Source organism: Nyctereutes procyonoides, unplaced genomic scaffold (genome assembly GCF_905146905.1).
Source record: "Nyctereutes procyonoides isolate TBG_1078 unplaced genomic scaffold, NYPRO_anot_genome, whole genome shotgun sequence".
Lineage (NCBI taxonomy): Eukaryota > Metazoa > Chordata > Mammalia > Carnivora > Canidae > Nyctereutes > Nyctereutes procyonoides.
Window position 1 is genome coordinate 31,989,309 of NW_026575024.1, and position 12,416 is coordinate 32,001,724.

Here is a 12,416-nt window from a genome sequence, read left to right on the forward strand (position 1 = left end):
GTAGCCTTACAAGAGGGAAGAGGCTGAGATGATGTCTGGTGGTGAATACTGTAGAATAAACCAACAAAGTATTTCTCTTAAAATAAGCTTTATACTCCATTTGGGGCAAAAAGTAAAACCCTGTGCAATAGTGTGAATATGCCATACAGGTTGACAGCAGCAGCTTCTCAGGATCTTGCTGGATTACAGAAACAGAAGAAGAGAGGTTCAATGAGAAGTCACACAGATAAGCTACCTTGAAGGAGAAAAAAAAATCTGGCTGTTCTCAAATTTCTCTAAAGCAATATTTATCAATAAAACAATGGAGCAATGCCTACAAGATTTTTAAGAAAGAATTTATACCCAGATGTTTTAGTCAGGTTTCTTAATTGCAAACCAAGAGTCCAACTTTTTCTGTACAGGGCCAAATAGTGAAAATTTTGGCTTTCTGGGCTCTGTGGTCTATCGCAAATACTCAGTCATTTTAGCTCTAAAGCAGCCATACATAATAAACGGGTGTGGTTGTGTTCCAATACAACTGTATTCATGAACACTGAAATCTGAATTTCATAAAAATTTCATTCTGAGAATGCTATATCTTTTTTTTTAATTTTATAAATATTTTTATTGGTGTTCAATTTACCAACATACAGAATAACACCCAGTGCTCATCCCGTCAAGTGTCCCCCTCAGTGCCCGTCACCCATTCACCCCCACCCCCCGCCCTCCTCCCCCTCCACCACCCCTAGTTCATTTCCCAGAGTTAGAAGTCTTTATGTTCTGTCTCCCTTTCTGCTATTTCCCACACATTTCTTCTCCCTTCCCTTATATTCCCTTTCACTATTATTCATATTCCCCAAATGAATGAGAACATACACTGTTTGTCCTTCTCCGGTTACTGTGGCCAAGTTCAAAAAGGGTGTTGCCTGAGTTCTCCTCTGGGATTTTGATGGAATCTTGTCTCACATTTAGATCTTTCATCTATTTTGAGTTTATCTTTGTGTATGGTGCAAGAGAGTGGTCCAGTTTCATTCTTCTGCATGTGGATGTCCAATTTTCCCAGCACCTTTATTGAAGAGACTGTCTTTCTTCCAGTGGATCGTCTTTCCTCCTTTATCGTATATTAGTTGACCATAAAGTTCAGGGTCCACTTCTGGGTTCTCTCTTCTGTTCCATTGATCTATATGTCTGTTTTTGTGCCAGTACCACACTGTCTTGATGAACACAGCTTTGTAGTACAACCTGAAATCTGGCATTGTGATGCCCCCAGATATGGTTTTCTTTTTTAAAATTCCCCTGGCTGTTTGGGGTCTTTTCTGATTCCACACAAATCTTAAAATAATTTGTTCTAAGTCTCTGAAGAAAGTCCATGGTATTTTGATAGGGATTGCATTATACGTGTAAATTGCCCTGGGTAACATTGACATTTTCACAATATTAATTCTGCCAATCCATGAGCATGGAGTATTTTTCCATCTCTTTGTGTCTTCCTCAATTTCTTTCAGAAGTGTTCTATAGTTTTTAGGGTATATTTTGAGAACCATTTGAATGGTAAATGGTTCTCCAACCTTTTATTTTCAGGTTGTAGGTGTCCTTCTGTCTAAAATGAGTCTCTTGTAGACAGCAAATAGATGGGTCCTGCTTTTTTATCCAGTCTGAAACCCTGCGCCTTTTGATGGGGTCATTAAGCCCATTCACGTTCAGAGTTACTATTGACAGATATGAGTTTAGTGTCATCATGATATCTATTTAGTCCTTGTTTTTGTGGATTGTTCCACTGAACTTCTTCTTAAAGGGGAGTTTTAAGAGTCCCCCTTAAAATTTCTTGCAGAGCTGGTTTGGAGGTCACATATTCTTTCAGTTCCTGCCTGTCTTGGAAGCTCTTTATCTCTCCTTCCATTTTGAATGAGAGCCTTGCTGGATAAAGTATTCTTGGTTGCATGTTCTTCTCATTTAGGACCCTGAATATATCCTGCCAGCCCTTTCTGGCCTGCCAGGTCTCTGTGGAGAGGTCTGCTGTTACCCTAATATTCCTCCCCATGAAAGTCAGGGACTTCTTGTCTCTTGCTGCTTTAAGGATCTTCTCTTTATCTTTGGAATTTGCAAGCCTATTGTCGGTGTTGAACGGTTTTTATTGATTTTAGGGGGGGATCTCTCTATTTCCTGGATCTGAATGCCTGTTTCCCTTCCCAGATTGGGAAAGTTTTCAGCTAGGATTTGTTCAAATACATATTCTGGCCCTCTGTCCCTTTCGGCGCCCTCGGGAACCCCAATTAAGCGTAGGTTTTTCTTCCTTAGGTTGTCATTTATTTCCCTTAATCTGTCTTCATGGTCCCTTAATTGTTTGTCTCTTTTTTCCTCAGTTTCCCTCTTTGCCATTAACTTGTCTTCTATGTCACTCACTCGTTCTTCCACCTCGTTAACCCTCGTCGTTAGGACTTCTAGTTTGGATTGCATCTCATTCAATTGATTTTTAATTTCTGCCTGATTGGATCTAAATTCTGCAGTCATGAAGTCTCGTGAGTCCTTAATGCTTTTTTCTAGAGCCACCAGTAGCTGTAGAATAGTGCTTCTGAATTGGCTTTCTGACATTGAAGTGTAATCCAGATTTTGTAACTCTGTGGGAGAGAGGGCTGTTTCTGATTCTTTCTTTTGAGGTGAGGTTTTCCTTCTAGTCATTTTGCTCAGTGCAGAGTGGCCAAAAACAAGTTGTATTGGAACACGGGGGAGTATCACTGGTCCGTCTAGCTGGTCTTCTGGGGGAGGGGCCTGCTGTGCTGATTCTCAGGTGTTAGCACTTGGGGGAGCTGCTCTGCCCCTGCCTGCTGCAGGGCTCAGCGGGGGTTGTTTACCCCGTGGGGCCCCAGGAGGATCAGCCGCAGTTGCTATGGCAACTCTGGAAGCCTGGATTCAGCCTCCGCAGATCGGGGCGCAGGAACTACGGGGCTCGGGGCTCTCGGTTCTCCGTCTGCAGGGCCTGGAGGCTCCGGGGCGGGGCCGCTGATCTGCTCAGCTCGGGGCAGGAGCGTCCTCGCTGTCCTGGGCCCTCCCGGCCTCTGCCTGTCCCGGGGGAGGCCGGATCCTGGGCTGTGTCCCGGCGCCCTGTGCTCCGGGGCCTGCGCTGTTGGATTCGCGCTCCCGCCCCGCAGCCCCCTCCCTGGAGCCGCTCCCGAGCCCCTCCGAGCTGCTCCGGCGTCCCGCCGTGCGCGCTGCAGCCCTTAGGGAGCTCGGCGCACTCTCCCGCGGGCGCAGGTGTCTGTTAGTGTCCCCGGGAGCCCGAGGGCATCCCCGCTCTCCTGGGTCCTGCTCCAACTCCCTGCGGGCCCCTTTCCGCCCCCGGGAAGGTTGGTGCAGCTCCTGCTCCTCCGGGACGGGGCTCTCCTGTCCTGGGGACACTCGCCCCGGCCTCAGCCCGGCTCCTCGCGGGGCCCCTCCCCCTCGGAGGCCTTTTGTTCCTTTATTTCTTTTTCCCCGTCTTCCTACCTTGATAGAAGCGCGGACTCTTCTCACTGTAGCATTCCAGCTGGTCTCTCGTTACATCTCAGGCCGAATTCGTAGATTTTCAGGATGATTTGAAGGTTATCTAGGTAATTTGGTGGGGACAGGTGATTTGGGGACCCTGCTCTTCCGCCATCTTGCCCCTCCCTCCCCGAGAATGCTAAATATTCTTAATTCTTAAGAATTACTTAATAGGTAGTGGGTCAGACTTGGCCCACTTGGCTATAATTTGCAGCATCTGGGTTGCAAACAACAGAAACTGACTGACTTGATTAAGCAGGAAAATGAGGGTGGTTTTTTTTGTTTTATGGTTTTTTTTTTTTTTTAAGAATTTTGGTTAGCTCACAGAATTATTGGAAGATTGGTGGACCAAAATTCTATGCTGCAAGGAGCACTTTCTAAAACCATGCCTTAGAACTGACCTGAAGAGGAAGCCACTACCACTGTACTGCCGCACACACCCTAGAGGAAAGTACTGTGCCTCCACAGCCCACTGGTGCCACTTCTATACTACAGACACTGGGAAATGACTGCCCCTGCAGAAAAGTGGAAGAATACCCCCCCCCATACACCAAAAGAGCAACAAAGTGTTCTTCATGGGGTCTCCTTAAATTGCTGCATTTGAAATAGAAATCTCATTTAGAAACATCTGATTGAAGAAGGCTAGATTAAATGCCCCTTCCATAGAATGCTAGGGAAGTTTTTGGGTTCTGTTTTAGTGAGGCAAGACCAATAAAACCAAGCTTTCTCATTTGTTAGGAGAGTGTTCAAATGGTACTCGATTGCCAGACAAACACCATTCATGTATAAAGCCAAAAAACACTTCCTAACATACAAGAACTCAGAAAGTGAGCCATTCTTGTAGAATCTACTAAAATATGACCAATAATAGCAAACTAGATGAACAGGAAGAAAAACTGGCAATGTACATTGTTTACCTGTCAGATAAAAACTAAGATAAATGTGGGAATGATTGCCATAGAACATAATGTAAATATGAGTCTGAAAAAAAGGAGGGAGAAAATGAATGGTGTAAATACGATTTCATCTTTAAAGGCTGGGGTGGGGCTTAAAAGATACATAAAGCTGATAAATCTATTAATAGAATTAAAAGCATATTTCACAAAAGACAGAACATCAAAATAAAGTGGTAGATGAGACAGGACAAGGATATGTAATATATAGTTTGTTCACATGTGTGTGTATATATATATAAAGTATAAATATATTACATTATATTAAAGAAGAAAAATACTGTTTAAAAACTCAAAGGTTATAACAACTATATAAAATTATAGGGAAAAAGATGATAATAAATTATCAGGAGAATCTCTTCCAGTTTTCTTCCATATTGGGTTGCCTATTTGGCCTCCATTAATCACAAGACCAAACTAGCAGCCAAAATTATTTACATCTCCTCTGTGATCCCAGCTTTTGCAACTAACTCTCTAACCACAAACCCCACATTTTTGTTTCACTTCCTGCCCAGTAGGGGATATCCCCCACCTAAATACTTCCCACAACCACAGCAATAAAGGCCTAGGGTTCCCCTCCCTCTTGCCTCCTGACCAACCTGGGTGCTTCCCCATGTGGTCCTTTGTGGAACAGTATGCCCCCTTCCATTGGTAAATATAATTAATGCTTTCAAAAGCAATTGTCTCGTGTCTGTGAACTTACCGTACCTGATTAAAACAAATCCCAGGTACAAACTTTAGAAAAGAAACAAAAACAGAACAAGAAAACATTACATCAGGAAGTTTTAAAATAGCCCAACATATTCACGACACCTAAATATGTCACATTAATAAATGCAAATGGACTCAACTCATCTATTGAAACAAAAAGACTCAGATGAGTTCACAAACTGTTGTATGCAAGATTCGCCTAAAAACAAATGTCATGTATGACCTGTGAGCTAACATGAATCTCAGGAAACTCAGAATACCACTGTAGATTAGAGCTGTGTGGAGGTGGAGGTGGGTGGGTGGGTGGAGCTAAGGGGAGCAGCTACTAAATAGAAAAATGTCTTTCACACCTTGTCCCATGTTCACACTCTAACCTCAATTCTCACTGCTCTCATGTTCCTCAATCACTCTCTTTTAGCCACACTGGTCTCTGCTGGTCCTAAAACATGCCAGGCATATTTCCTACCTGAGGTCCTTTGCACATGTTTCTGCCATCCAACATGCTTTTCCACCAGAGAGCCACACGGCTCATCCTCCCAACTCCTTTGGGTCATTACTCAAATGTCACCTTCTTAGTGCCATCTTTCTTAGGCACTGTTCAAAACTGCACTCCCCCCAACTCTATCATCCTTCCCTGCTTTCTCTGTAGCAAACAATACAATCTAATATACTATGTAGTCTTTTTCATGCCTGTTTCCTTAAGTCCCACTAAAATGTAAGCCGTAGGGATGGGAATTTTTTTTTTTTACTATCATCTTCACTGTTAAATCTCCCATTCCTATAGCAGTACATGGCATGTAAGAGCCACACAGTAAATATTTGCTGAGTGAAAGTCAGTCTGGGGAAGAGGCATGTGAATGAGCTTCTCAGAATATGCTCTGAGCATGAGAATATCTCAGTCCATGTGAATGCTCACTAAAGGAGCATTGTAAAGGAGCTTCACAATTCAATGGATTCACCTACTCCATGAATGTCAGCTAGTCATTTTCTCTCGCCACCCGAGTCCTTGCTCAATGAATTCATGAACATAGTGACCATGAGGCCAAGGCTGGCTTACGCTCACCAAGCCTGAACCTCCCCTCACCAAGGGTGACATATACTATCACCATTGCTGAGTATCTAATCAGCCAGTGGAGCAATCTATCCTGAAATAACACAGTACCATGCTTCAAGGGGACTAACTTGCCACTTGGTGGTTGATCAATTACACTGGGCCTCTAGGAGGCAGCAATTTGTTTTCACTGGGGGTGAGCAGGGAGCTTATTTTGGATGTCTGTCCTTCCTGCCTTGCTTCTCTGAGCAATGCCATATGTGAATTTATTCAACTTATTCACCATCATGATATCCCACGTAGTGTTACCCCTGATAAAGTCACTTTACAACTGAAGAAATAAGGCAATGGGCTGAAGTTCATATGCTACTGTCTTTACTATGTACCCTATTAACCAAAAGCATCTGGCCCTAGGGAACATTGCAACAGATAATGAAGATTCTGTTATCATGCCAGCTAGGTGCAACACCTTGTAAGTCTGGGGTACTGTTCTATGTGAACTTCTCCAAGCTAGTGACCACTCTATGGTTGTTTCTCCCACAGCCAGAATACGTGGGCCTAGGAAACAAGATGCAAATTTTAGAACAGTTTCACTGTTCTTCTAATGACCATTCATAAAGTTTTTGTTTTGAATCCCCATAAAATGGGGCTTTACTAGCTAGAGGTCTTTCTATCTAAAGGAGGAATACATCTGTCAGAGGACACAGCAATGCCTGCACTGAACTGGGAGTTGAAACTGCCACCTAAACATACTGGGCTCTTATGCCTATGAAGAAGAAAAAAAGAGGATTAATGCCAGACCTGAGAATGAGAGGGGGGGGACTGAGTCACTCCTACAAATAGAGGCAGAAATCTCTAAGATTTCTGAATCTTAAAGAATCTTCTGGGGCAGCTCTTACTATATTCACGTCCACCAGCAAGGAGTGGTGGAAGGCTATAGGCATGATCTCTAAAGGCTCAGACTCCTCAGGAATGAGGCTTTGAGTCACTCTACCAGGTAAAGAATCCAGAGCAGCTGAGATGGAAAGGAAGTAAGGAATGGGAATGGAGGAAGACCGTTTTAAACGTTAACGACAACCTCATGTGCAGTTGTGGAGAGGCCTGCACTGTACATTACTCAATTTGCCTTCCCACCCTCTTATTTTCCTCTAGTGTTTTAAATACATCGGTGATAATTAACTTGATAATTTAGTCCTTAGGAAGAGGTTATCAGGGTGAGAATGTAGCTGAAACAGAAGAGGAATATGCACCACACAGTGATGGGCTTGCACAAACACCTTTTATAAAGGAGAGAAATGTGGTTCTTGCATGAACCTGTTGTAGTTGCTCTTGTTATACAGAAGGTTATGAATGGGTAGAATTTTGTAGATGCATATTGCCTAGCCAAAGAGATAAAGGTTGTAAATACAGTGATTTGATACTAACTTTCATTCCTCCCTCCTCGTGTGTCTGCCATGCAGAGACTGGGAAGCAAAGAAACGACACTTCCCAAACTCCTTTTGCAGCTGGTGTTCTGAGTTTGAGCTGGATTGCAGGGACTGGACATCCTTTGTGAGATTTGGAGGTGGATGTGAAGAGAACAATCTTCCTCCTGCCTGCTGTTTTCTGGTGGCATGTGTAGTTGAGGAGACATTTAGTTTCTCTGCAGCAGAATTCTAGCAGCCATTGAGAAGCAGCTGTGGTGTGACGGCAGCACACCCCATTCTCCACCTTTCTCACTGCTGTGGGGGTAGAAGCTTCTATGGCAAGCCAGATCGGCAACATTTTTCTGAGAGTCAGTTCTGGAGACCCACCATGAAGCACCCACTCCTCTGGCCCTTCTGACAATATCACAAGCACCCAATTCCATTTTGCAATCCTTGTTTTTACTGCGGCTACAGGTGATTTGTATTTCCTGCAACTAAACCCTCATGCATATATCCTATCCAAAGCACTCCACCCAGATCATATACAATACTTCTAGTTATGAGTATAGATACCTATAGTGAATTCATAAAAACCCCATACTGGGGAGCTGGCCTGAGATAATCAGAAGGAACATTAAAAGTGGCAGAGGGAAAAAAAAAAAAGTGGCAGAGGGACGCAGGAGGGGGACAGTGTTAGAAGATGTGACTGCAGGAGAAAGGGCTCTTGGGCTACAATCATCATCCTTTAAAATTTTATATGAAATTTGTGTTGCATATTTTTTTAGAGCTTTCACAAGTTTCTATAGGAGGCCTGGAAAACCTCCCATGGAAGGCTTTTTTTTTTTTTTTTTTAAATCTTTTAGGGGCTAGGGTCCAGATAGCATGCAATAATTAAGTTTTCTAGAATAGAGACATGTGCAGATTGCCTAGAATCTAATACCTGGCTGGCATATAACAGTTTTCTAAGTATTTGTGGGGAAAAAGGGAAAGAACATATTTAATCTAATTTCCCTCCCAGGAAATGGACTTGGAATGGACAAGAACAGAAGAGAGAGGGTGGATTTATTATTTTTTTTAAGATTTTATTTATTCATGAGAGACACAGAGAGGCAGAGGGAGAAGCAGGCTCCCTGCAGGGAGACCGATGTGGGACTCAATCCCAGAACTCCAGGATCACTCAGGATCACGCCCTGAAAGAAGGCAGGTGCTCAACCACTGAGCCACCCAGGTGTCCTGAGAGGGTGGCTTTTGTACCAGAAAATCCATCCCAAACTCTGGCTGACATCTATACACAAGCTGACCCTACTTTGGTAATACCTAGTTCTACTGAGTAAAATCTTAGTTTTAATGAGAAAACAGTGAAAAATATTTCAAAGGGATCCAGCCCTTTACTTTTGCTCATAACGTCAGAAGGGACCTAGTCTGAATCCAATGTTGTCAGGAAACACAACTATGTTTAATGCTATCAGTACCAAGCTGCCCAGCATTACACCCTCTTGTCCTATGTATCAGCATGTGCACCAGAAATAACATTATTAAATAACTTGATTTAACTGAAAAAAAAAAAATGCTGAGCTGTATGGAGACATGGTTTATACAAATATGAACAACTCTGCTCAATTCTTAAGGAATATGAGGTGTGTGCAGGAAATTAATAGCTGAAGAGTATGCGTCATATTCAGAAACACTATTTTTTTAAGATTTTATTTATATGAGAGAGAGAAAAAACTATTTTTTTAAAGATTTTATTGATTTATATGAGAGAGAGAAAGAGAGAGCGCATGTACCGGAGCAGGGGGAAGGAGCAGAGGGAGAGGAAGAAGCAAACTCCCCACTGAGCAGGGAGCATGATGTGGGGCTCTATCCTAGGACCCTAAGATCATGACCTGAGCTGAAGGCAGATGCTTAGCTGACCAAGCCACTTTAAAATATAAAACTCTCACACTTGCATTCCATTTTCGGTAATTACATGAACCCCTTTATTTTTTTCTTATATAATCTCTACACACAATGTAGGGCTTGAGCTCATGACCCCAAGATCAAAAGTCACATGCACCACCAACTGAACCAGCCAGGTGCCCCTATGTGAACACTTTTAAAATTAACTAAGGTGCTTAGGATTCTGTGGAGGGAAAAAAATTGTACTCACATTTGAAGGTTTCTCTCAGAAGTAAAGCACTGAAGGAGTCCACAGCATTGGTTTAATTTTTTTCTAGTGGGGAGTGGGAGTGATTTCTCATTTTCCAAAATTCAGTCACTTGTCCTGAAATGGAAAGGATAGATAATAACATTAAAACAGCATTGTGATCACCAGAAAGCTGCCAACAACAGGTAGCTTTGTCTCTAAGCTACAAAAAGGAAAAGAATCTTAAATTTTTGACAGGAAAGGGGAATAGAATGGAAAATAAAACAAGTCATACACTAATATTAAAAATCCCTTTGTTACTTTAAAAATATTTATTAAGGGCAGAGGTTTAAATATATTAAAACCATTATTACCATATATTAAAACCATTTTACTCCCTTGTTTGTAGATAATGACTGCCTACGTGAGCATTTTTATTTCTTTTAGAGGTTCCTACAAGAATGGACTGCATAAAAATTCTTAGGTAAAGACTTGATAGTTCATATATTCTAGTACCAGCAGTACTCTTATTGGGAGGAATGAGGAAAAGTTGGCACTAGAAGTTGACAAAAAAAGAATTAATTTAGATCTCTTAATACTTTAAACTCTTAGTAAGTTAAAGAGTAAGCTAAATTGTAGAGTATAGGTGGAGCTAATCTCTGCAAGTCCTGAGGAGCTTTGCCCTATAACTAATTCCCTCTCCTGTTCTGAATCTAAACCCAATCATTTTATTCCTTCCTATTTAAGGCTCTTGGTCTATCTGTTACAAGGATTTAAACCTGTACCTTATTTAAGTTGCTAGTTACTAGACACTGGCTTTTTTGTGTCAATGATTATGGCTCACTCCTACAAAGTTTAACTTGATTCCTAGAGAAATAATGTCAATTTCCTGGTTTGCTTTAACTCCCAATCATTATTACTTATATGAGATCCATTTGCAAAGCTACTTTGCATTATCACTATTTTCTTCTGGTCTCAAGAAACAGAAAGTGACTCAAGATTAGTGTGTCCCAGACTGAAAACTTATAAATAACAAACCTATGCCTCATTGTATGTCTGATATATGAGGAGACAAACACGTTTCTAGTTTGTCAATTTATCAGTAGAAAATAATAGATTTGGCACAGTTTTTTTCAAAAAGCTTATGCTTCAAATAGAAGTGACAAGTGAGAAAGAATGGGTTGCAGAATTTTCAAAAGCCTAGGATGTGTTGATATTTAGCACAACCAGACCCTTCAGTGCTTTGCGACTTACCAAGGAAAGCATAAAAGTGGCAAGATACTACTACTCTCTATGGATGGGATTTTTATTTCTAACAACTTCCTCAGCAAAGAATCAATTAAAGGATAAGGAACCAAACACAGTATAGCTGTGATTGCACAATAGCTATTAGTGGCTCTTAATAGTATTTACGTTTTCAAAGCACTAAAGTACACTGTCAACTGGCTAATTATCCAAGGTTAATTATTTACAATCCTTTTTCTTTTCATATTCTTTTGTTCTCTTAATATTAGCACTTACATGAATGACTAGATTACTTGGGATAAGATACCTGACCAGTATATTTTGCTTTTTTAAAAAATTATACTAATAAAAAGGGTAGAGATATAAAAATTCGAAATTAATTTCAAGCATGAGACCTAAGAGTTTACTTATGGATTTTTGAAAAAGATTTTATTTATTTCAGAGTGTGCATGCAGGTGTGCAAGCATGAGGGCGGTGGGGAGAGAAGCAGACTCCCCGTTGAGCAGCGAGCCTGACTCAGGGCTCCATTCCAGGACCTCAGGACCATAACCTGAGCTGAAGGGAGACGTTCAAATGACTTAGCCACCCTGGGGTTCCCTACATATGGATTTTTAAAAAAGATTTTGTTTATTGATGAGAAAGAGAGAGAGAGAGAACGGGCAGGGGGAGAGGCAGAGGGAGAAGCAGATCACAGGACCCTGAGATCATTACTTGAGCCAAAGCCAGGCACTTAACCAACTGAGCCACCCAGGTGCCCCTACATAATGAATTTTTATTTTTATTTGGATTTTTGTTAGACTTATTTTTCTAATTATTTTTCCCAAATTTGGGACAGTTCCAGGGACAGAGATTCCCAATCCCCTCAGACATGTAAGCTGCTCATCTATTCATCCTATTGGATAGAAATGAACAATTACAGAATTTATAAAACAGAAAATGAACTTATAAAACAAATACTGTCTGTAGAATTTTTAGGTTTCCTCTGCCCTCCTCCAAACAAAGTTAGGAAATATAGTTATACTCTTTATTTACTCTATGTACCTAATATCTTATATCTGGAATTATTTTCCTGGGTTTCTGCATTTTCTCCATCCTTCATCCCAGATTATCCTGTTCATTTATTGACACCTGTCACGTTCTAGAAAATGAAATCGCGGACTAATATTTGGATATTCTCCTGTCTGAAAATGTTAGGGAAATGCATTGCTAGAAGCACTGTTACTCATTATTTTTTGTTTATTTTTAAAAGATTTTTAAGCAATCTCTACACCCAATATGGGGCTCCAACTCACAACCCCAAGATCAAGAGTCACACACTCCACTGAGTCAGCCAAGCACCCCTACTTTCCAGTTGTATGTATTAAGCTGTCATTACCTTTTAGGCCAAAATACCAGATACTTTACCGTCCTGCTTTATAATTAGCTGT

The 12,416-nt window shown here is 41.4% G+C and overlaps 1 long non-coding RNA gene across 3 annotated transcripts in view; it reads right to left on the minus strand.

Moving 5' to 3' along the window:
- The window catches only part of LOC129497274 (uncharacterized), a 46,391-nt gene that overhangs the window by 32,436 nt on the left and 1,539 nt on the right, over positions 1 to 12,416 (minus strand). For all 3 annotated transcript variants that reach the window (XR_008661908.1, XR_008661910.1, XR_008661909.1), the window contains exon 2: positions 9,769 to 9,882. This is a non-coding gene — a long non-coding RNA (uncharacterized LOC129497274). The remainder of the gene's footprint in view (positions 1 to 9,768; positions 9,883 to 12,416) is intronic.